This window comes from Eurosta solidaginis, chromosome X (genome assembly GCF_040869045.1).
Source record: "Eurosta solidaginis isolate ZX-2024a chromosome X, ASM4086904v1, whole genome shotgun sequence".
Classification (NCBI taxonomy): Eukaryota; Metazoa; Arthropoda; class Insecta; order Diptera; family Tephritidae; genus Eurosta; species Eurosta solidaginis.
Window position 1 is genome coordinate 152,145,360 of NC_090324.1, and position 24,453 is coordinate 152,169,812.

At 42.6% G+C, this 24,453-nt stretch overlaps 1 protein-coding gene across 17 annotated transcripts in view; it reads left to right on the top strand.

Annotated features, from left to right (window-relative positions):
* Window positions 1-24,453, top strand: part of rho-5 (rhomboid-5) — a 1,371,034-nt gene that overhangs the window by 511,877 nt on the left and 834,704 nt on the right. The gene's annotated exons all lie outside the window — the stretch shown is intronic.

Consider the following 24,453-nt stretch of genomic DNA (forward strand, 5'->3'; position numbering starts at 1 on the left):
ACTTCTTGACACCCCCGCCTCCCTACTTGCACGCTAATAGAAGGTGCGTAAGAGGGCGGCGCTGTACCAGCCGATACACCGTGGATCGATCCGTGCACGGAGGGGAAGTGCACCCTCGGCTTAATCTCTCAATTTTAGTCGCTCCAGTTCGTTCCTGCACACAATTTGCAGCGCTGTGGACTCTTTAAAGTATAAGCTATCGAATTTCTTTATTATATCAAATGCTGAAGTTTTGTCGCAAACAAACTCCAACTGCTTATTTGAAATGGTACTGTATATATAATTTATTGCACGCAAATCTTTTTCGTCAATCTCGTCATTGTCCGATTCAAGTTTTGCCCTCTCGACAACAACCTCGCATTTCCTCATTTTCAAATACATTATTATTCGCTTCTTCCACATGAGGTAACTTTCCCCATCGAACACTGGAATAGCGATTTCGTGCACTTATATGTGATAATACGAATAGCGATATAATTTCACTTTAATTTGATGAATACCTACGCTTCTTTCCACTCTGGAAAACTTTGGAGTGCTACCATTAAAGATTCGAGGACCAAATTAAATTCGACAGGAACTTTTGGTTATAATACAACTTTTGGAGATAATACAAAACTAGCGATCATCGATAACATTATATGTTGAATGTATTCTTTACAAACATAAGACGTCCTACACATTACAGACAATATAATCTTACAACTTTACAATTAGGCGAATAGAATGGAATGAAAACATAAAACTTTGAAATTTTTGTGTGTTGTAAGGAAATGTGTTCAATGTTTTGGTTTCATTTTAAGTCTGCGAACCTTTTTTGACAATCCCTACTCCAGTGAAACGAAAAAAATAATATCAGCTGATGAGATGAGCCAACCATATAGTACAGCCCTGCGTAACTGACGTTTAAATCTACTCAATAAAGACGTTTTACAAGGTTGCATTTGCTGTTTGAAACAATTTATTACGCAATTTTTTTTAAATTGGCAATTTATTATTACATTTTATTATATGATAAATTCCGTAATAAATTGCCCAAATGGTATAAATAGCCAATTTGGTGTGTGTTTGTAAATAGTATAAGTATAATGTTCTTAAATTAATGTAAAGAAAAAGGAAACGGTAAAATGCGTGTGCACTGCAATGTTAAATATAACATTAGGCACGAGTTACCTATTAGTCGTAGTGGCCCAGCGGTTAAGATGTTGCGGCTGCGATCGCGTGGCGCGAGTTCGATCACCGTCAAACTCTGGAATTTAAAAAACAATTTTTTTTATGATCTATTTTTATAACTCCTATTTGTTTCGATTCGATTTTCCATTCGATTTGCCATTCACATATGCACCGCTTATTCTCAAACTTGTTATGAAATGTATGAGGTGGGTTTTGTCTGCGGCTGGGGTAACGCTCAGTCAATCCAGAGTCGAGTAGAGGTCCCACCAACCCCTACTGAATAAAAACACAATATTTATGTGTTGCGAACACACGCACACACGGCTGGAGGTATTAGGCGGACAGCAAGCAGCTTTCCGTCACAAGATGGTGAGGGGACGGAGCGACGGCTAACGGTCGTTGGAGCAGAGGATATTCTGTAGGACGGTTGAACGGTAGGGTAACGGACGGATTGGTACGGCGGTACGGAAGCAGCGGCGGGATAGAAGCAGCGGCTTAACGGTGGTAGGATGGCGGACGGCCAACGGTCGTCGAAGCAGCGCACAGTGGCGCCTTTTGAGTTTTTTCTTTGCAAAAATCATAACTTTTGAGCCAAAAAAAATATTTAAAATTTTTTTAAATGCAAATTAAAACTAATTATTTGAAGTTTTATTGTGTGAAAGCTCAGAATTTCAGAGATACAGGGTGCTTCAAAAAAATTCTTCAAAGTCGAAAATGTTTAGAAAAATGCAAAAACAAAATGTTTTTTAGTAAAAAATAAAAAATATAAAATGAGATTTGTCTTATAATGACTTATTTAAGCTTTCAATAAGATAAAATAATGATTTTGATAAGACAGCGTGGCAGTGCCCACTTATGATAAAAAGTTGTATCTAAGTAGTCACGTAATCAATAACTACCAAAATCGATAGACTTATTGTTTCTTTTAAATGGCAATACTCTTATAAAACTCAAATTTCCATTTTTGGTGCCACAATAACAAGGTGCTTCAAAATTCATCGTAAAATTTTACATGTTTTTTTTTTTTTAATTTACAGGCCAGATATGTATTTTATTAATAACTAAAAGTTATTGAAAATGGTTCAGTGAAATTTTATGTGAGCTAAAGATTAAACAGCCAACGAATTTTGGGAAAGGGGAGCGGCACTGCACATTTATGCTAAAAAGTTTGATCTTAGTAACCGCTTTACCAATTTGTACCAAACTCGATAGACGTATTGACTTCTATAAAAATTTAATACTCGTTTGAAGGCGAAATGCCTAAGCTTTAAAATAAATTTGAAAGACTTTAGAGAAATGCAATAACGAAAAGTATATATTTATAAATTACTAAGTTAATTAATTCTTTTATTTGAAATAAAAAATTAACTTGTACACAGATATCTTATTTTCCAATAAAGTAACAAAATTGATTAGTAAATCTCTTTTTCATTGTTGTGATAAGAAGTGAGAAACTTATTTTATCTTAACATAGTCATAGTCACTGGAACATATATCTAACAAAGCAACCATTTCTGAGCTATACGCATCTGTAAGATCTTTTTGTGTTCTTACATACCTCATAGATGATATGACTGGATCAGAAGAGATAGCTAACATGTTGAAAGGTCTTCGTTTTGTCTAACTCGTGATACTTTGCAGGTGTTCATACATCTATATCTTTTGTAGTCCTTGTTCTTAGATTCTTGAGCTTCTTCAGACAATTCTCCTAATGGTAAGCACTGGTACTCTATTAAATCTTTTCCATGTGCTAAAATTTTTTGTACCGTTGGTGTAAGTTTCTTCCCAGGATACTTTTGATGCAACAACTCTGTAGTTTTAGATGCATATTCTCCAAATTCGGGTCCATTAACTGGTTTATGGCAGTTTAAAATATTTAAAATTTCTCCCAATCTTTTCACAATATCTCTATCAACTCCTACTTTGCGAGCAATCACTTCATCGTTTTCAAAAAATCTTTTTGAGGAGTTACCATCATTTGTATTTCCATAATTTGGACAGTCAACTCTAAGGCCAATCTCTTTATAGAATGCATCTTGAATTCTTTTTTTTCTCCTGTTTTGTTTCTACTTACATGTTGTATTGTCGTCGAAAACTTCTCCTTGTTGTGGTAGTGTATAAGCCAGCTTCAAAACAAATTCCATACATCTTATCCTAGCATGCAAAGGAGATATTCCATACTCATAATTTAGTTCGTCAGTTATTGAATCATCAAGATTTTCAAAATCCTTTTGGCTCTTCTTCCAAATTGGACATTTCATTGTAGATATCGTTTTTGTTATCAAGTTCAAAACTTTTCCATCGACCATTGTTAGAAGAAAATCATGCTTTATTGTAATGATATTCCCCTCTTCAATTCAATTATTGTTGGTTCTTATTAGGCAATTTGATTTTTCGTATCACTCACTGTAGCTTTTATGAGTTCCGAAGACTCCTTCTCGTATTTAAATAATATCGGGTGGCCCAATATACTTGATGACGGACGTGGATTTTTCCAATATTCTGAAGCTTTATCTTTTAGTCGTAATGGAACAATAGAAGCCATAAATATATTACTATCTGTAATTGTTTCATCGTCTACATTTATTCTTTGTTTATATGCGCTTTGTCCTGATGATTCATCACAGCCCCACTTAGTTATCAATGCTAGCTCCTTTGGCAGTGATTTCAACTTTTCTTCAGTAAAACTTTGAAGGAATCGTGTAGACGTATGATCCATTAGGTTTTGTAGCTCAATGTCAGCTGATACTTCGGTTATTATGGGACTTAGAGGAACTGCCTCTTTCTTGGCTTGAGTAATTTTTTTGTATCCAGGTAAAATATCGGCATTACGTTGCAATAATGACTTACGCAATATAATATATTTTTTCTTCGTTAAACCGAGATCTATAAACAGCGCCAAAGCTTCTTCGGGAGTGTATTTCCTAGGTAGCGCATTTGGTGGTGTGGGAATGCTGTTTTTGATCCTCAGCGGTCGCACTGGACTTGCTACCGCAACTGCTTCTGTTGTATGAGACTTCACGTTTTCTTCATCTTTCTTATATTTAATAGCCAGTGCTTCTGAAAGATCAGTCGTGGCCATAGCTTTTGTGGTACAAGACAGCTTCCTTTTCCTTGTGTAGGTAGAACACTCTTCTATGGGCTTTGTTGGTCTCCCCCTCGTTGGATTGGCTGACGTTCTAGCCGTTTCTTCATCCAAAAAATTTTGTCAGATAGCCACTTTTCATGCTTACTTAGAAATTTTGAATTGTTACGATAGACGTCCTTCCATTTTCTTTCTATCATAATGTATTGTAAACCAATTTTTTCTTCTAGGCCTTCCTTTTCTTTAATGCTTGTTTCACTAGCTAATTCTCTCATTATATCCTCAACGAAGTCCCGTCTTGACTTTGTAGATTTAAACACCGCAAATAGTTTCAAGTTTTCTAGATACATATTAGAATTGGCTTCGAGTGTATCTGACTAAATATTAAACTGTGAACTATATTTAAAAATACTATTCCCTTTATTTAAGTAATCAGAATACTTAGTTCTTTAATCTCCAAAAGACGAATGATAATGTGCATTGTATGATGGATAGCTTTATATACCTATTCAAATTATTAAAATGAATTTCAGGTATACAATTCGTAACTAAAAAAATGTATGTTGTTAACAAGTTCCAATAACAAAAACGATCTTACGGCCGTACTGAATCATATATACCTGCTCAGGCGCGTATTTATGCCCAAGGTTGTTTAACTTTATTTGATGAAGTTGCAGCTGGACGCAGGTAGACTTTATGAATTTAGGTAACTGAATATTTCACAAATAACTACTGCTAATTTGACGGAGCACATATTTTAACATTTTTTTTTTCCATCAAAGTTTTAAAAAGGGCCTAAAAATAGGCATTTCGAAAAACAGGTATATCCGCCAACTTTTACCAAAAAAAAAAAAAAAAACAATTTTTTTTTGTTTCAATCCTTAATTAAATTATCTTTATTGCTATACAAGAAAACGACAACCGGCCGCCTTATTTACTCACAAAACCATTTTAAATACAACGAAAAAAAAGAAAAATTTCAATTTTTTCCCAATGTTGAAAATTGGTCAACTTTGAGCGGCTCTACCTGGTAAACTATAATTTTCTGTGAAAAAACTTTTATATATTCTCGATTCTCTATTAGAAACATGTATTAGATTTAGCGAACGCTTTCATGATTTTTTTGATTTTTGCCATGCTTTAACGGCAGAGGCGCCACTGTGCAGCGGTGGGCCGGATGCGGTAGCTTAACGGCGGTAGGCTGGCGGACGACCAACGGTCGTCGTAGCAGCAGCGGCTTAACGGCGGTTGGGTGGCGAACGGCCAGTGGTTTGTGTAGCAGCGGCGGCACCAGCACGGCGGGATCGGCACGGAGGTAGTATGGCGAACGGCCAACGGTCGGCGTAGCACCGGCGGGATGGAAGCTGCGACGGCACCAGAGGGGCAACGATGCGACGGCAGCGGCGGTGGGCTACGTAGCGCGTACCTGGGCCGGGGTGAGAGGGGAAGTAAGCTGGCGAAGGCGTTTACCTGGACAGCGGCGGCTCCTCACGGGCGGGGTCGGTTGACGGTATCGGCGGGATCGGAGTGATCGGTAGTCTTTGGCAGAATCGATAGTAGGCGGGGTCGGTCACCTGGGGAAGAGACTGCAAGGACTCGGGTTGGTGCTGGTTTTACCTCTTGACACCCCCGCCTCCCTACTTGCACGCTAAAAAAGTGCGTAAGGGAGGCGGCGCTGTACCAGCCGAGACACCGTGGATCGATCCGTGCACGGAGGGGAAGTGCACCTTAACGGCACAACGGTAGCCCCTTGTGCACACGCATCGGCCCACGACCGAAACCAGAGCTGTGGAGAGGGAGTCGTGCGGTCGTTCGGGCGGCGAGCCATCCCCTTCCTGGCCGGGACGACCGAGGGATATAGTACGAAGACACTATTCTCGTCGTCCGGGCGTAGCAAGGGGGTGACCACCACGGCCGCACCCTCTTCTCCCCAGCTCGCTAGTAGGAGTGGTTAAACCCGCTCCGGTCATCTTATTATACAAGAGCTAAGGGGGGAGGGGTTGCTTGGTCGTTCGGCGTCTCGCCACTCGACACCTTGGTGGGCGACGGAGGGAGATACTCCGAAGATACCTCTCGCGCCGTCCAGCCCAGGTGAAGGGTGATCCGCGCCATACCAGCGCCCCCTCCTGCTCAGTCCGAGCTGCGGGTGCTTAGGGTGTCGTGCCCCCCAACACCTAGGTGGACGACGGAGGGAGATAGTCCGAAGACACCACTTGCGCCGTCCAGCCCAGGTGGAGGGTGATCCGCGCCATGACAGCGCCCCTTCCACGCAGCTAGCTAGCCGGAGTGGCAATTTTGTCTTTAAAAAGACAACCACTCCCGCTGGCTCACCTGCGAGGACTGAATTGCAAAAATGCAAATTCGCTGTTTATATGGGTGGTGCCGCAAACTGGTTGAGAAACCAATACATCATTGTTGTGATTTTCTTGTGTTGACGGAACACACCATTGGTTTGCCATCAGTCGTTGGTAGCGTGTGGTTATTTACCATAGTGGCTGTTGGCTATGCTGTAGAAAAATAAGTACAGGGGGTTCGGGTGTAAGTGAAAAAGGAAGTACAGGGGATTTATGTTATTGTAACGCTACCTTACAGTCCTCCTCCCACTTCGGTTGAGGGAAAGCTGCCGTAGGGAAAGATGGATCGCCAGGCATGGCCTAGGTCTTATGCCGGTGTGCATGTGGGCGAAGCACTTTATTAATTATTTTTTCTTTTCTCTCAAAAATATACAGAGTCAATCCACTTATATCTAACAGAGTTTATGTTTATATGTCACGTTTTTAATTCAGTTGTATAACGTAAGAATAATTACATTTCATTGTTCTTAAAACTACCAGAGTATATTTCATACAATTCATTATAATACATAATATTCTTCTTCTTGGTTTCCATCTTGCTCGGGTTGTGGTTTCATCATGGCCATCAGGTATTCGGTAAAATGTGACCCGAAAAAATTGGTCCCCTTTGCATTTTTGTTCGGTTGGCTGGCCACTGGTACTGCTCCCACCGTGTGCACCCGCTCTGACGTCGTTTTATTTCGCCGAGGTTTATGCCTGCTGAAGATGCTTTTTTATCCTCTTTGCTGACCTTATTTATTGCAAGTTCCATTTGTGGAATATCCTAATCCCATGTGCGGTGGTCGCTCAGGAACGGTGCTAACGCTTTTCCGCCGAACTGCTTCCCATTGTCGGTGAGGAAGGTTTTCGGCCAACCAAGTCGGTATATGAACTTTCCTTGCAGCGCTTTGAGCACGCTTGCCATTTTTGCTTGGCGCGCCGGGATTAAATCCACCCACTTGTAGAATTTTTAGATCATGGCGAGGAGGTAAGCGCTTCTTTGTTTGGAACGTGGTAGTGATGGCACGAAGTCGGTAGTTACTATTTCCCATGGCCGCGGATATTGCACGGCTCACCGGGCTCTTCTCTGTCACTTTTTATTGTGTAAAATATGTCTGGTTCGGTGTTTTGTAACGGGCGGCGGGAGAGCGCATTGCATATCGCGTTCGACGCTCTTTTTCGGTACTCTTCATTTAAGTTGTATTTTTGTATAGCCGGGTAACGGGGCTAGAAGCGCTGCTTCAGCGGTCGGTTATGTTTACGGATGGTAGAATCTTCGGCTGCGGTAATTGGGCTAACGGTTTTACTCAATCGCTTCTGGTGGTGCTCCGGATTTTGACCATGGTTCACGTATTTCCGGCTGGTCATTGCACATAGTGTGTCTAGCTCGGCTGATCTCCAGGTCAAGGTGACTTCTAACGGCTGGCCATCTAGAGTGGGCGTGATTCCCCTTTCCCGTAGAAAGTCCATTCCTAAGATCATCCGTTCTGCCAGGTTCGGCATGACGGACATCATTTTGTTAGTCGTTCGTCCTTGGTACGTAATCCTTGCTAGGTATAAATTCGAACTGTAGACACACGTCTGTTATGCCAATTGGACGCTCCGCCTGTTAAGATGTGGTTTGATGTTGTTCCTCTCCAGGTGGTTTCGTATTGACTCATCGACGTATGAGAGGGTGGCACCAGTGTCCACTTGCGCGCGCACGCTCATACCCTCGATGGTTACCCGTATGTAGGAATGGTCATCAACTTGCACTTCGGTAGTGGGCTCGCAGCTTGGTGGTTTCATTGGCTTCTCTGGCCGAACAAGTAATGCTTGGAGGCTTCCTCTCACATGGTTTGGCGGCATTCTGGATGTGTTGTTGTAGGTGGATTTGTTGGTCGAAGGGCATAGGCAGTTCCTGGAGAGGATGTTGTCTTGTCCACACCTGGAGCAGAACATTCTCCACCGGCCCCTGCATTGGAAGCGGCGGTGTCCGCGTTCCTTGAACCGCCAGTAGCACTCCTTGCTATCGTACTCCGTTTGAAGATGATACAGGCTGTGGATCGCCACTTTGCCCTGTTTCGCTTCTTCGATTTTTAGCAACTCATATTCTTCCGTTACTTCCAGCAGATCATCGATCGTCTTAAGCTCGCTGCGCTTGAAGAAGAGGCGGTATTCAACGCGTACGCCATCGTATATTCACTCGAGATGGTTTTCCTTGCACATTGTCGGATGCTGGCGGATCAGCGTTTCCAATGCGAAGACGTAGTCCTTGGCTTTTTCTCGGTCTTGTTGCCAGCGTTTTCGGATGGCCTCTTCTATATGTTGAAGATGACGCTTAAGCAGGAAAAAAATTGTCATCTCCCTTCGAAAATCGCTCCAGTGGTTGATTTTTTGCTTACGGATGCGGTACCATTGGAGTGCTTTGCCACGTAGCAGTTCCGGCAGCGTTACGAGGACAGTGGCGGACGGTATTCATTAGCTCACCGGTGCTCATTTCTTCTCGTTTCCGTTGCGCGCGTTCTCCCTCATGCGCATGCGAGTGGCGATTTTGTACCTAGATGGCGGGTATTGACTTGTTAGGTTGTGTTGGGGTGATGTTTAGTGTCGGTGTTGGTAGTTTAGCTGGTTGCCCTTCGTCCTCTTCTACTTAATTCTCCAATTGCTTCAGTAGGTCTTCGCTTGATTTCCTCGTGCGTTTTGCTTGTACGTACGTGCTCAGTGCGTGGCGCAGATCGGCCACGGTTTGGCCCTCCACGGGAATCTTATGCTTCTTGCACTCCTCTATCAGCCTCTCCCTTTTCAGTAAGTAGATCCAATTGAGTGAGTCGGAATTCAGCATCGTAACTTTGGGAGCCGGTGTGTTTGTTGATTCGGATGGTGTGTTCGTCGAACCCGCCCCGGCAGTGTTGGTGGTTGTTGTATTTGGTTTTCCACAGTCGTCTGCGGAGGAGGGTCTTCAATTCAATTATTGTTGGTTCTTATTAGGCAATTTGATTTTTCGTATCACTCACTGTAGCTTTTATGAGTTCCGAAGACTCCTTCTCGTATTTAAATAATATCGGGTGGCCCAATATAGTTGATGACGGACGTGGATTTTTCCAATATTCTGAAGCTTTATCTTTTAGTCGTAATGGAACAATAGAAGCCATAAATATATTACTTTCTGTAATTGTTTCATCGTCTACATTTATTCTTTGTTTATATGCGCTTTGTCCTGATGATTCATCACAGCCCCACTTAGTTATCAATGCTAGCTCCTTTGCAGTGATTTCAACTTTTCTTCAGTAAAACTTTGAAGGAATCGTGTAGACGTATGATCCATTAGGTTTTGTAGCTCAATTTCAGCTGATACTTCGGTTATTTTGGGACTTAGAGGAACTGCCTCTTTCTTGGCTTGAGCAATTTTTTTGTATCCAGGTAAAATATCGGCATTACGTTGCAATAATGACTTACGCAATATAATATATTTTTTCTTCGTTAAACCGAGATCTATAAACAGCGCCAAAGCTTCTTCGGGAGTGTATTTCCTAGGTAGCGCATTTGGTGGTGTGGGAATGCTGTTTTTGATCCTCATCGGTCGCACTGGACTTGCTACCGCAACTGCTTCTGTTGTATGAGACTTCACGTTTTCTTCATCTTTCTTATATTTAATAGCCAGTGCTTCTGAAAGATGAGTCGTGGCCATAGCTTTTGTGGTACAAGACAGCTTCCTTTTCCTTGTGTAGGTAGAACACTCTTCTATGGGCTTTGTTGGTCTCCCTCTCGTTGGATTGGCTGACGTGCTAGCCGTTTCTTCATCCAAAAAAGAAGTTTTCTAGATACATATTAGAATTGGCTTCGAGTGTATCTGACTAAATATTAAACTGTGAACTATATTTAAAAATACTATTCACTTTATTTAAGTAATCAGAATACTTAGTTCTTTAATCTCCAAAAGACGAATGATAATGTGCATTGTATGATGGATAGCTTTATATACCTACTCAAATTATTAAAATGAATTTCAGGTATACAATTCGTAACTAAAAAAATGTATGTTGTTAACAAGTTCCAATAACAAAAACGACCTTACGGCCGTACTGAATCATATATACCTGCTCAGGCGCGTATTTATGCACAAGTTTGTTTAACTTTATTTGATGTAAAAAGTGAAGTTGCAGCTGGACGCAGGTAGACTTTATGAATTTAGGTAACTGAATATTTCACAAATAACTACTGCTAATTTGACGGAGCACATATTTTAACATTTTTTTTTCCATCAAAGTTTTAAAAAGGCCCTAAAAATAGGCATTTCGAAAAACAGGTATATCCGCCAACTTTTACCAAAAAAAAAAAAACACAATTTTTTTTGTTTCAATCCTTAATTAAATTATCTTTAATTGCTATACAAGAAAACGACAACCGGCCGCCTTATTTACTCACAAAACCATTTTAAATACAACAAAAAAACAGAAAAATTTCAATTTTTTCCCAATGTTGAAAATTGGTCAACTTTGAGCGGCTCTACCTGGTAAACTATAATTTTCTGTGAAAAAACAGTTATATATTCTCGATTCTCTATTAGAAACATGTATTAGATTTAGCGAATGCTTTCATGATTTTTTTGATTTTTGCCATAACTTAACGGCAGAGGCGCCACTGTGCAACGGTGGGCCGGATGCGGTAGCTTAACGGCGGTAGACTGGCGGACGACCAACGGTCGTCGTAGCAGCGGTGGCTTAACGGCGGTCGGGTGGCGAACGGCCAGTGGTTTGTGTAGCAGCGGCGGCACCAGCACGGCGGGATCGGCACGGAGGTAGTATGGCGGACGGCCAACGGTCGGCGTAGCACCGGCGGGATGGAAGCTGCGACGGCAGCGGCGGTGGGCTACGTAGCGCGTACCAGGGCCAGGGTGAGAGGGGAAGTAAGCTGGCGAAGGGGTTTACCTGGACAGCGGCGGCTCCTCACGGGCGGGGTCGGTTGACGGTATCGGCGGGATCGGATTGATCGGTAGTCTTCGGCAGAATCGATAGTAGGCGGGGTCGGTCACCTGGGGAAGAGACTGCAAGGACTCGGGTTGGTGCTGGTTTTACTTCTTGACACCCCCGCCTCCCTACTTGCACGCTAATAGAAGGTGCGTAAGAGGGCGGCGCTGTACCAGCCGATACACCGTGGATCGATCCGTGCACGGAGGGGAAGTGCACCCTCGGGTTAATCTCTCAATTTTAGTCGCTCCAGTTCGTTCCTGCACACAATTTGCAGCGCTGTGGACTCTTTAAAGTATAAGCTATCGAATTTCTTTATTATATCAAATGCTGAAGTTTTGTCGCAAACAAACTCCAACTGCTTATTTGAAATGGTACTGTATATATAATTTATTGCACGCAAATCTTTTTCGTCAATCTCCTCATTGTCCGATTCAAGTTTTGCCCTCTCGACAACAACCTCGCATTTCCTCATTTTCAAATACATTATTATTCGCTTCTTCCACATGAGGTAACTTTCCCCATCGAACACTGGAATAGCGATTTCGTGCACTTATATGCGATAATACGAATAGCGATATAATTTCACTTTAATTTGATGAATACCTACGCTTCTTTCCACTCTGGAAAACTTTGGAGTGCTACCATTAAAGATTCGAGGACCAAATTAAATTCGACAGGAACTTTTGGTTATAATACAACTTTTGGAGATAATACAAAACTAGCGATCATCGATAACATTATATGTTGAATGTATTCTTTACAAACATAAGACGTCCTACACATTACAGACAATATAATCTTACAACTTTACAATTAGGCGAATAGAATGGAATGAAAACATAAAACTTTGAAATTTTTGTGTGTTGTAAGGAAATGTGTTCAATGTTTTGGTTTCATTTTAAGTCTGCGAACCTTTTTTGACAATCCCTACTCCAGTGAAACGAAAAAAATAATATCAGCTGATGAGATGAGCCAACCATATAGTACAGCCCTGCGTAACTGACGTTTAAATCTACTCAATAAAAACGTTTTACAAGGTTGCATTTGCTGTTTGAAACAATTTATTACGCAATTTTTTTTAAATTGGCAATTTATTATTACATTTTATTATATGATAAATTCCGTAATAAATTGCCCAAATGGTATAAATAGCCAATTTGGTGTGTGTTTGTAAATAGTATAAGTATAATGTTCTTAAATTAATGTAAAGAAAAAGGAAACGGTAAAATGCGTGTGCACTGCAATGTTAAATATAACATTAGGCACGAGTTACCTATTAGTCGTAGTGGCCCAGCGGTTAAGATGTTGCGGCTGCGATCGCGTGGCGCGAGTTCGATCACCGTCAAACTCTGGAATTTAAAAAACAATTTTTTTTATGATCTATTTTTATAACTCCTATTTGTTTCGATTCGATTTTCCATTCGATTTGCCATTCACATATGCACCGCTTATTCTCAAACTTGTTATGAAATGTATGAGGTGGGTTTTGTCTGCGGCTGGGGTAACGCTCAGTCAATCCAGAGTCGAGTAGAGGTCCCACCAACCCCTACTGAATAAAAACACAATATTTATGTGTTGCGAACACACGCACACACGGCTGGAGGTATTAGGCGGACAGCAAGCAGCTTTCCGTCACAAGATGGTGAGGGGACGGAGCGACGGCTAACGGTCGTTGGAGCAGAGGATATTCTGTAGGACGGTTGAACGGTAGGGTAACGGACGGATTGGTACGGCGGTACGGAAGCAGCGGCGGGATAGAAGCAGCGGCTTAACGGTGGTAGGATGGCGGACGGCCAACGGTCGTCGAAGCAGCGCACAGTGGCGCCTTTTGAGTTTTTTCTTTGCAAAAATCATAACTTTTGAGCCAAAAAAAATATTTAAAATTTTTTTAAATGCAAATTAAAACTAATTATTTGAAGTTTTATTGTGTGAAAGCTCAGAATTTCAGAGATACAGGGTGCTTCAAAAAAATTCTTCAAAGTCGAAAATGTTTAGAAAAATGCAAAAACAAAATGTTTTTTAGTAAAAAATAAAAAATATAAAATGAGATTTGTCTTATAATGACTTATTTAAGCTTTCAATAAGATAAAATAATGATTTTGATAAGACAGCGTGGCAGTGCCCACTTATGATAAAAAGTTGTATCTAAGTAGTCACGTAATCAATAACTACCAAAATCGATAGACTTATTGTTTCTTTTAAATGGCAATACTCTTATAAAACTCAAATTTCCATTTTTGGCGCCACAATAACAAGGTGCTTCAAAATTCATCGTAAAATTTTACATGTTTTTTTTTTTTTAATTTACAGGCCAAATATGTATTTTATTAATAACTAAAAGTTATTGAAAATGGTTCAGTGAAATTTTATGTGAGCTAAAGATTAAACAGCCAACGAATTTTGGGAAAGGGGAGCGGCACTGCACATTTATGCTAAAAAGTTTGATCTTAGTAACCGCTTTACCAATTTGTACCAAACTCGATAGACGTATTGACTTCTATAAAAATTTAATACTCGTTTGAAGGCGAAATGCCTAAGCTTTAAAATAAATTTGAAAAACTTTAGAGAAATGCAATAACGAAAAGTATATATTTATAAATTACTAAGTTAATTAATTCTTTTATTTGAAATAAAAAATTAACTTGTACACAGATATCTTATTTTCCAATAAAGTAACAAAATTGATTAGTAAATCTCTTTTTCATTGTTGTGATAAGAAGTGAGAAACTTATTTTATCTTAACATAGTCATCGTCACTGGAACATATATCTAACAAAGCAACCATTTCTGAGCTATACGCATCTGTAAGATCTTTTTGTGTTCTTACATACCTCATAGATGATATGACTGGATCAGAAGAGATAGCTAACATGTTGAAAGGTCTTCGTTTTGTCTAACTCGTGATACTTTGCAGGTGTTCATACATCTATATCTTTTGTAGTCCTTGTTCTTAGATTCTTGAGCTTCTTCAGACAATTCTCCTAATGGTAAGCACTGGTACTCTATTAAATCTTTTCCATGTGCTAAAATTTTTTGTACCGTTGGTGTAAGTTTCTTCCCAGGATACTTTTGATGCAACAACTCTGTAGTTTTAGATACATATTCTCCAAATTCGGGTCCATTAACTGGTTTATGGCAGTTTAAAATATTTAAAATTTCTCCCAATCTTTTCACAATATCTCTATCAACTCCTGTTTTGCGAGCAGTCACTTCATCGTTTTCAAAAAATCTTTTTGAGGAGTTACCATCATTTGTATTTCCATAATTTGGACAGTCAACTCTAAGGCAAATCTCTTTATAGAATGCATCTTGAATTCTTTTTTTTCTCCTGTTTTGTTTCTACTTACATGTTGTATTGTCGTCGAAAACTTCTCCTTGTTGTGGTAGTGTATAAGCCAGCTTCAAAACAAATTCCATACATCTTATCCTAGCATGCAAAGGAGATATTCCATACTCATAATTTAGTTCGTCAGTTATTGAATCATCAAGATTTTCAAAGTCCTTTTGGCTCTTCTTCCAAATTGGACATTTCATTGTAGATATCGTTTTTGTTATCAAGTTCAAAACTTTTCCATCGACCATTGTTAGAAGAAATCATGCTTTATTGTAATGATATTCCCCTCTTCAATTCAATTATTGTTGGTTCTTATTAGGCAATTTGATTTTTCGTATCACTCACTGTAGCTTTTATGAGTTCCGAAGACTCCTTCTCGTATTTAAATAATATCGGGGGGCCCAATATACTTGATGACGGACGTGGATTTTTCCAATATTCTGAAGCTTTATCTTTTAGTCGTAATGGAACAATAGAAGCCATAAATATATTACTATCTGTAATTGTTTCATCGTCTACATTTATTCTTTGTTTATATGCGCTTTGTCCTGATGATTCATCACAGCCCCACTTAGTTATCAATGCTAGCTCCTTTGGCAGTGATTTCAACTTTTCTTCAGTAAAACTTTGAAGGAATCGTGTAGACGTATGATCCATTAGGTTTTGTAGCTCAATGTCAGCTGATACTTCGGTTATTATGGGACTTAGAGGAACTGCCTCTTTCTTGGCTTGAGTAATTTTTTTGTATCCAGGTAAAATATCGGCATTACGTTGCAATAATGACTTACGCAATATAATATATTTTTTCTTCGTTAAACCGATATCTATAAACAGCGCCAAAGCTTCTTCGGGAGTGTATTTCCTAGGTAGCGCATTTGGTGGTGTGGGAATGCTGTTTTTGATCCTCAGCGGTCGCACTGGACTTGCTACCGCAACTGCTTCTGTTGTATGAGACTTCACGTTTTCTTCATCTTTCTTATATTTAATAGCCAGTGCTTCTGAAAGATCAGTCGTGGCCATAGCTTTTGTGGTACAAGACAGCTTCCTTTTCCTTGTGTAGGTAGAACACTCTTCTATGGGCTTTGTTGGTCTCCCTCTCGTTGGATTGGCTGACGTTCTAGCCGTTTCTTCATCCAAAAAAGTTTTGTCAGATAGCCACTTTTCATGCTTACTTAGAAATTTTGAATTGTTACGATAGACGTCCTTCCATTTTCTTTCTATCATAATGTATTGTAAACCAATTTTTTCTTCTAGGCCTTCCTTTTCTTTAATGCTTGTTTCACTAGCTAATTCTCTCACTATATCCTCAACGAAGTCCCGTCTTGACTTTGTAGATTTAAACACCGCAAATAGTTTCAAGTTTTCTAGATACATATTAGAATTGGCTTCGAGTGTATCTGACTAAATATTAAACTGTGAACTATATTTAAAAATACTATTCCCTTTATTTAAGTAATCAGAATACTTAGTTCTTTAATCTCCAAAAGACGAATGATAATGTGCATTGTATGATGGATAGCTTTATATACCTATTCAAATTATTAAAATGAATTTCAGGTATACAATTCGTAACTAAAAAAATGTATGTTGTTAACAAGTTCCAATAACAAAAACGATCTTACGGCCGTACTGAATCATATATACCTGCTCAGGCGCGTATTTATGCCCAAGGTTGTTTAACTTTATTTGATGTAAAAAGTGAAGTTGCAGCTGAACGCAGGTAGACTTTATGAATTTAGGTAACTGAATATTTCACAAATAACTACTGCTAATTTGACGGAGCACATATTTTAACATTTTTTTTTTCCATCAAAGTTTTAAAAAGGGCCTAAAAATAGGCATTTCGAAAAACAGGTATATCCGCCAACTTTTACCAAAAAAAAAAAAAAAACAATTTTTTTTTGTTTCAATCCTTAATTAAATTATCTTTATTGCTATACAAGAAAACGACAACCGGCCGCCTTATTTACTCACAAAACCATTTTAAATACAACGAAAAAAAAGAAAAATTTCAATTTTTTCCCAATGTTGAAAATTGGTCAACTTTGAGCGGCTCTACCTGGTAAACTATAATTTTCTGTGAAAAAACTTTTATATATTCTCGATTCTCTATTAGAAACATGTATTAGATTTAGCGAACGCTTTCATGATTTTTTTGATTTTTGCCATGCTTTAACGGCAGAGGCGCCACTGTGCAGCGGTGGGCCGGATGCGGTAGCTTAACGGCGGTAGGCTGGCGGACGACCAACGGTCGTCGTAGCAGCAGCGGCTTAACGGCGGTTGGGTGGCGAACGGCCAGTGGTTTGTGTAGCAGCGGCGGCACCAGCACGGCGGGATCGGCACGGAGGTAGTATGGCGAACGGCCAACGGTCGGCGTAGCACCGGCGGGATGGAAGCTGCGACGGCACCAGATGGGCAACGATGCGACGGCAGCGGCGGTGGGCTACGTAGCGCGTACCTGGGCCGGGGTGAGAGGGGAAGTAAGCTGGCGAAGGCGTTTACCTGGACAGCGGCGGCTCCTCACGGGCGGGGTCGGTTGACGGTATCGGCGGGATCGGAGTGATCGGTAGTCTTTGGCAGAATCGATAGTAGGCGGGGTCGGTCACCTGGGGAAGAGACTGCAAGGACTCGGGTTGGTGCTGGTTTTACCTCTTGACACCCCCGCCTCCCTACTTGCACGCTAAAAAAGTGCGTAAGGGAGGCGGCGCTGTACCAGCCGAGACACCGTGGATCGATCCGTGCACGGAGGGGAAGTGCACCTTAACGGCACAACGGTAGCCCCTTGTGTACACGCATCGGCCCACGACCGAAACCAGAGCTGTGGAGAGGGAGTCGTGCGGTCGTTCGGGCGGCGAGCCATCCCTTTCCTGGCCGGGACGACCGAGGGATATAGTACGAAGACACTATTCTCGTCGTCCGGGCGTAGCAAGGGGGTGACCACCACGGCCGCACCCTCTTCTCCCCAGCTCGCTAGTAGGAGTGGTTAAACCCGCTCCGGTCATCTTATTATACAAGAGCTAAGGGGGGAGGGGTTGCTTGGTCGTTCGGCGTCTCGCCACTCGACACCTTGGTGGGCGACGGAGGGAGATACTCCGAAGATACCTCTCGCGCCGTCCAGCCCAGGTGAAGGGTGATCCGCGCCATACCAGCGCCCCCTCCTGCTCAGTCCGAGCTGCGGGTGCTTAGGGTGTCGTGCCCCCCAACACCTAGGTGGACGACGGAGGGAGATAGTCCGAAGACACCACTTGCGCCGTCCAGCCCAGGTGGAGGGTGATCCGCGCCATGACAGCGCCCCTTCCACGCAGCTAGCTAGCCGGAGTGACAATTTTGTCTTTAAAAAGACAACCACTCCCGCTGGCTCACCTGCGAGGACTGAATTGCAAAAATGCAAATTCGCTGTTTATATGGGTGGTGCCGCAAACTGGTTGAGAAACTAATACATCATTGTTGTGATTTTCTTGTGTTGACGGAACACACCATTGGTTTGCCATCAGTCGTTGGTAGCGTGTGGTTATTTACCATAGTGGCTGTTGGCTATGCTGTAGAAAAATAAGTACAGGGGGTTCAGGTGTAAGTGAAAAAGGAAGTACAGGGGATTTATGTTATTGTAACGCTACCTTACAGTCCTCCTCCCACTTCGGTTGACGGAAAGCTGCCGTGGGGAAAGATGGATCGCCAGGCATGGCCTAGGTCTTATGCCGGTGTGCATGTGGGCGAAGCACTTTATTAATTATTTTTTCTTTTCTCTCAAAAATATACAGAGTCAATCCACTTATATCTAACAGAGTTTATGTTTATATGTCACGTTTTTAATTCAGTTGTATAACGTAAGAATAATTACATTTCATTGTTCTTAAAACTACCAGAGTATATTTCATACAATTCATTATAATACATAATATTCTTCTTCTTGGTTTCCATCTTCCTCGGGTTGTGGTTTCATCATGGCCATCAGGTATTCGGTAAAATGTGACCCGAAAAAATTGGTCCCCTTTGCATTTTTGTTCGGTTGGCTGGCCACTGGTACTGCTCCCACCGTGTGCACCCGCTCTGACGTCGTTTTATTTCGCCGAGGTTTATGCCTGCTGAAGATGCTTTTGTATCCTCTTTGCTGACCTTATTTATTGCAAGTTCCATTTGTGGAATATCCTAATCCCATGTGCGGTGGTCGCTCAGGAACGGTGCTAACGCTTTTCCGCCGAACTGCTTCCCATTGTCGGTGAGGAAGGTTTTCGGCCAACCAAGTCGGTATATGAACTTTCCTTGCAGCGCTTTGAGCACGCTTGCCATTTTTGCTTGGCGCGCCGGGATTAAATCCACCCACTTGTAGAATTTTTAGATCATGGCGAGGAGGTAAGCGCTTCTTTGTTTGGAACGTGGTAGTGATGGCACGAAGTCGGTAGTTACTATTTCCCATGGCCGCGGATATTGCACGGCTCACCGGGCTCTTCTCTGTCACTTTTTATTGTGTAAAATATGTCTGGTTCGGTGTTTTGTAACGGGCGGCGGGAGAGCGCATTGCATATCGCGTTCGGCGCTCTTTTTCGGTACTCTTCATTTAAGTTGTATTTTTGTATAGCCGGGTAACGGGGCTAGAAGCGCTGCTTCAGCGGTCGGTTATGTTTACGGATGGTAGAAACTTCGGCTGCGGTAATTGGGCTAACGGTTTTACTCAATCGCTTCTGGTGGTGCTCCGGATTTTGACCATGGTTCACGTATTTCCGGCTGGTCATTGCACATAGTGTGTCTAGCTAGGCTGATCTCCAGGTCAAGGTGACTTCTAACGGCTGGCCATCTAGAGTGGGCGTGATTCCCCTTTCCCGTAGAAAGTCCATTCCTAAGATCATCCGTTCTGCCAGGTTCGGGATGACGGACATCATTTTGTTAGTCGTTCGTCCTTGGTACGTAATCCTTGCTGGGTATAAATTCGAACTGTAGACACACGTCTGTTATGCCAATTGGACGCTCCGCCTGTTAAGATGTGGTTTGATGTTGTTCCTCTCCAGGTGGTTTCGTATTGACTCATCGACGTATGAGAGGGTGGCACCAGTGTCCACTTGCGCGCGCACGCTCATACCCTCGATGGTTACCCGTATGTAGGAATGGTCATCAACTTGCACTTCGGTAGTGGGCTCGCAGCTTGGTGGTTTCATTGGCTTCTCTGGCCGAACAAGTAATGCTTGGAGGCTTCCTCTCACATGGTTTGGCGGTATTCTGGATGTGTTGTTGTAGGTGGATTTGTTGGTCGAAGGGCATAGGCAGTTCCTGGAGAGGATGTTGTCTTGTCCACACCTGGAGCAGAACATTCTCCACCGGCCCCTGCATTGGAAGCGGCGGTGTCCGCGTTCCTTGAACCGCCAGTAGCACTCCTTGCTATCGTACTCCGTTTGAAGATGATACAGGCTGTGGATCGCCACTTTGCCCTGTTTCGCTTCTTCGATTTTTAGCAACTCATATTCTTCCGTTACTTCCAGCAGATCATCGATCGTCTTAAGCTCGCTGCGCTTGAAGAAGAGGCGGTATTCAACGCGTACGCCATCGTATATTCACTCGAGATGGTTTTCCTTGCACATTGTCGGATGCTGGCGGATCAGCGTTTCCAATGCGAAGACGTAGTCCTTGGCTTTTTCTCGGTCTTGTTGCCAGCGTTTTCGGATGGCCTCTTCTAAATGTTGAAGATGACGCTTAGGCAGGAAAAAAATTGTCATCTCCCTTCGAAAATCGCTCCAGTGGTTGATTTTTTGCTTACGGATGCGGTACCATTGGAGTGCTTTGCCACGTAGCAGTTCCGGCAGCGTTACGAGGACAGTGGCGGACGGTATTCATTAGCTCACCGGTGCTCATTTCTTCTCGTTTCCGTTGCGCGCGTTAGCTGGTTGCCCTTCGTCCTCTTCTACTTAATTCTCCAATTGCTTCAGTAGGTCTTCGCTTGATTTCCTCGTGCGTTTTGCTTGTACGTATGTGCTCAGTGCGTGGCGCAGATCGGCCACGGTTTGGCCCTCCACGGGAATCTTATGCTTCTTGCACTCCTCTATCAGCCTCTCCCTTTTCAGTAAGTAGATCCAATTGAGTGAGTCGGAATTCAGCATCGTAACTTTGGGAGCCGGTGTGTTTGTTGATTCGGATGGTGTGTTCGTCGAACCCGCCCCGGCAGTGTTGGTGGTTGTTGTATTTGGTTTTCCACAGTCGTCTGCGGAGGAGGGTCCCTGCTCAGGCGCCATTTATGAGGTGGGTTTTGTCTAAGGCTGGGGTAACACTCACTCAATCCAGAGTCGAGTAGAGATCCCACAAACCCCTACTGAATAAAAACACAATATTTATGTGTTACGAACACACGCACACACGGCTGGAGGTATTAGGAGGGCAGCAGCTTTCCGTCACAAGATGGTGAGGGGGCGGAGCGGCCGCTAACGGTCGCTGGGGCAGAGGAGGTTCGGTAGGACGGTAGAACGGTTGAACGGATGGATTGGTAGGGCGGTACGGAAGCAGCGGCGGGATAGAAGCAGCGGCTTAACGGTGCTGGGATAGCGGACGGCCAACGGTCGTCGCAGCAGCGGTGGGGCGGGTGCGGTAGCTTAACGGCGGTAGGCTGGCGGACGGCCAGCGGTCGTCGGAGCAGCAGCGGGACAGATGCAGCGGCTTAAAGGCGGTAGGATGCCGGCCGGCCAATGGTCGTCGTAGCAGCGGCGGCTTAAGGGCGGTTGGGTGGCGAACGGCCAGTGGTTGGTATAGCCGCGGTGGCACCAGCACGGCGGGATCGGCACGGTGGTAGAATGGCGGACGGCCAACGGTTGCGTAGCACGGGAGGGATGGAAGATACGACGGCACCAGAAGGGCGACGATGCGACGGAAGCGGCGGTGGGCTACGGAGCGCGTACCAGGGCCGGGGTGAGAGGGGAAGTAGGCTGGCGAGGGGTTTTACCTGGACAGCGGCGGCTCCTTCCGGGTGGGGTCGGTTGACGGTATCGTCGGGATCGGATTGATCGGTAGTCTTCGGCAGAATCGATAGTAGGAGCGGTCGGTCACCTGGGGAAGAGACTGCAAGGACTCGGGTTGGTGCTGGTTTTACCTCTTGACACCCCCGCCTCCCTACTTGCACGCTAAAAAAGTGCGTAAGGGAGGCGGCGCTGTACCAGCCGAGACACCGTGGATCGATCCGTGCACGGAGGGGAAGTGCACTTTAACGGCACAACGGTAGCCCCTTGTGCACACGCATCGGCCCACGACCGAAACCAGAGCTGTGGAGAGGGAGTCGTGCGGTCGTTCGGGCGGCGAGCCATCCCCTGCCTGGCCAGGTCGACGGAGGGAGATAGTCCGAAGACCCCACTCTCATCGTCCGGGCGTAGCAAGGGGGTGACCCGTGCCGCGGCCGCACCCTATTCTCCCCAGCTCGCTAGTGGGAGTGGTTAAACCCGCTCCGGCCAGCTAGCATACAAAAACTGAGGGGGGAGAGTCGCTTGGTCGTTCGGCGTCGCACCACTCGACACCTTTGTGGGCGACAGAGGGAGATAGTCCGAAGATACCTTTCACGCCGTCCAGCCCAGGTGAAGGGTGACCCGCGCCATACCAGAGCCCCCTCCTGCTCAGTCCGAGCTGCGGGGGAGGGGCGGTTAAGTCATTAGGGTGTCGTGCCCCCCAACACCTAGGTGGACGACGGAGGGAGATAGTCCGAAGACACCACTCGCGCCGTCCAGCGCAGGTGGAGGGTGACCCGCGCCATGACAGCGCCCCTTCCACTCAGCTAGCTAGCCGGAGTGGCAATTTTGTCTTTAAAAAGACAACCACTCCCGCTGGCTCACCTGCGAGGACTGAATTGCAAAAATGCAAATTCGCTGTTTATATGGGTGGTGCCGCAAACTGGTTGAGAAACCAATACACCATTATTGTGATTTTCTTGTGTTTACGGAACACACCACTGATTTGCCATCAGTCGTTGGTGGCGTGTGGTTATTTACCATAGTGGTTGTTGGCTATGCTATAGAAAAATAAGTACAGGGGGTTTCAGGTGTAAGTGAAAAAGGAAGTACAGGGAGGTTATGTTATTGTAACGCTACGTTACAAATGTTTTAAGTATATATGCAGATTACATTATCAAATACGAAGAGTTTCTCAATAAGAGAATATATGAAAATATGTATAGTATGCGTTTTTTTCTTAAACTTTTGGATCTTAATAATAATATTTTTGTTATTAATATTCTTTATTAATGACAAAAAAATTATTATTTAAAAAAAAAGAAATGGGTACGTATAAAAAAAATTACATTGATAATAATACCCAACTGATTAATACCTTCCAAAGACCGCTCAACCGACGCGAGAGGTGCATCCGGATCACCCACGGGTTTTTTTTTGCCGAGTTTTTTCTCTACGACTTACAAGAGTTAGAAGATTTATAAGCTTCAGCCGACTAGTATAAGGGGGAAGATTATACGCCGAGCCCTTAAAATTCCTTAGAAAAAAAAAAAAAAAATAGAAATTGCTTTTGTATTAATTCAAGTACTCATATCTGCATGAACTCGATATCTCGGATTCCAGACTACTGATCCTCATTCAAGTAATGTGGTCTAACTTATGTGGTGAAAAGGGCTTTAGTTACATAAGGGTCCCTAAATTCGTTCTACCATTATTTCACGAATAAAAGAACACCTCTGCTTTATCTTTATTGGCAGTAGGATTAATATGAAGGTTGAAACTAAGTTTAACATCTATCATGACTCCCTAGTCCAAAAAATAGTTAACTCACAGAAGACAAAACTTATTAATTACGTAAGAGGCTGCTGGCAGAGATCTCTGAAAGAGACACATGAATTTGCATTTATTGAGGTTCAGCTGCGTTGAATCTACGTTGCACCAAGTAACTGGGTAGCTTAATTCCGCTTGAAGCAAGGGACGTTCTTCGATAGACTGTAAAAAGGTAAAATGTAAAAGGCTTATGGAGAATTAAAAACAACGTGAATTACTGGAAGCGCTAATGTTCAGCGCAGAAATTCGATTGAATTTTTATTAATAAATGCTTTCCTTTTAATGGAATTTTTCTTACAATACTATTACAATATTTTTGTATAATACTTACACACTAAAAATAACTACATTCTATTTCTATATACCTATTCAGTGCTATATTCTTATTACCTAATTATGTAATAATGTTTGGTCAGTCGCACCGACAATCTGACGCTGTCAATAAGTTATGTTTATGGGTTAAGCAATTGGGTGAGGCCATCTCAAGTGAGCATCGCATTTACCAAGTGTTCGAATAACCAAAAAAATTTGTTTCACATTAAAGCCTTATAAAAGGGTAGGAAATCCTGTTAATTTTGTTCTCGAAATTTTTTATCGTTAAATTTTTATAACCAATTGAATTTTGTCGCATCAAATCCGTCAAAATTTTTTTTCTCAGAAATTACTGAACCGATTTTAATAATTTTTTTTTGACATTTAAAAAACAATGCACTATAATTTTGAATTTTCTTTTTATACTCAAGTTAAATTTTTTTTTGTTAAATAACTTTATTTGTTATAAACAAATTATTATATAACTAACTTCTGCGCCTCTGAAAAAAAATTAAATAACAGT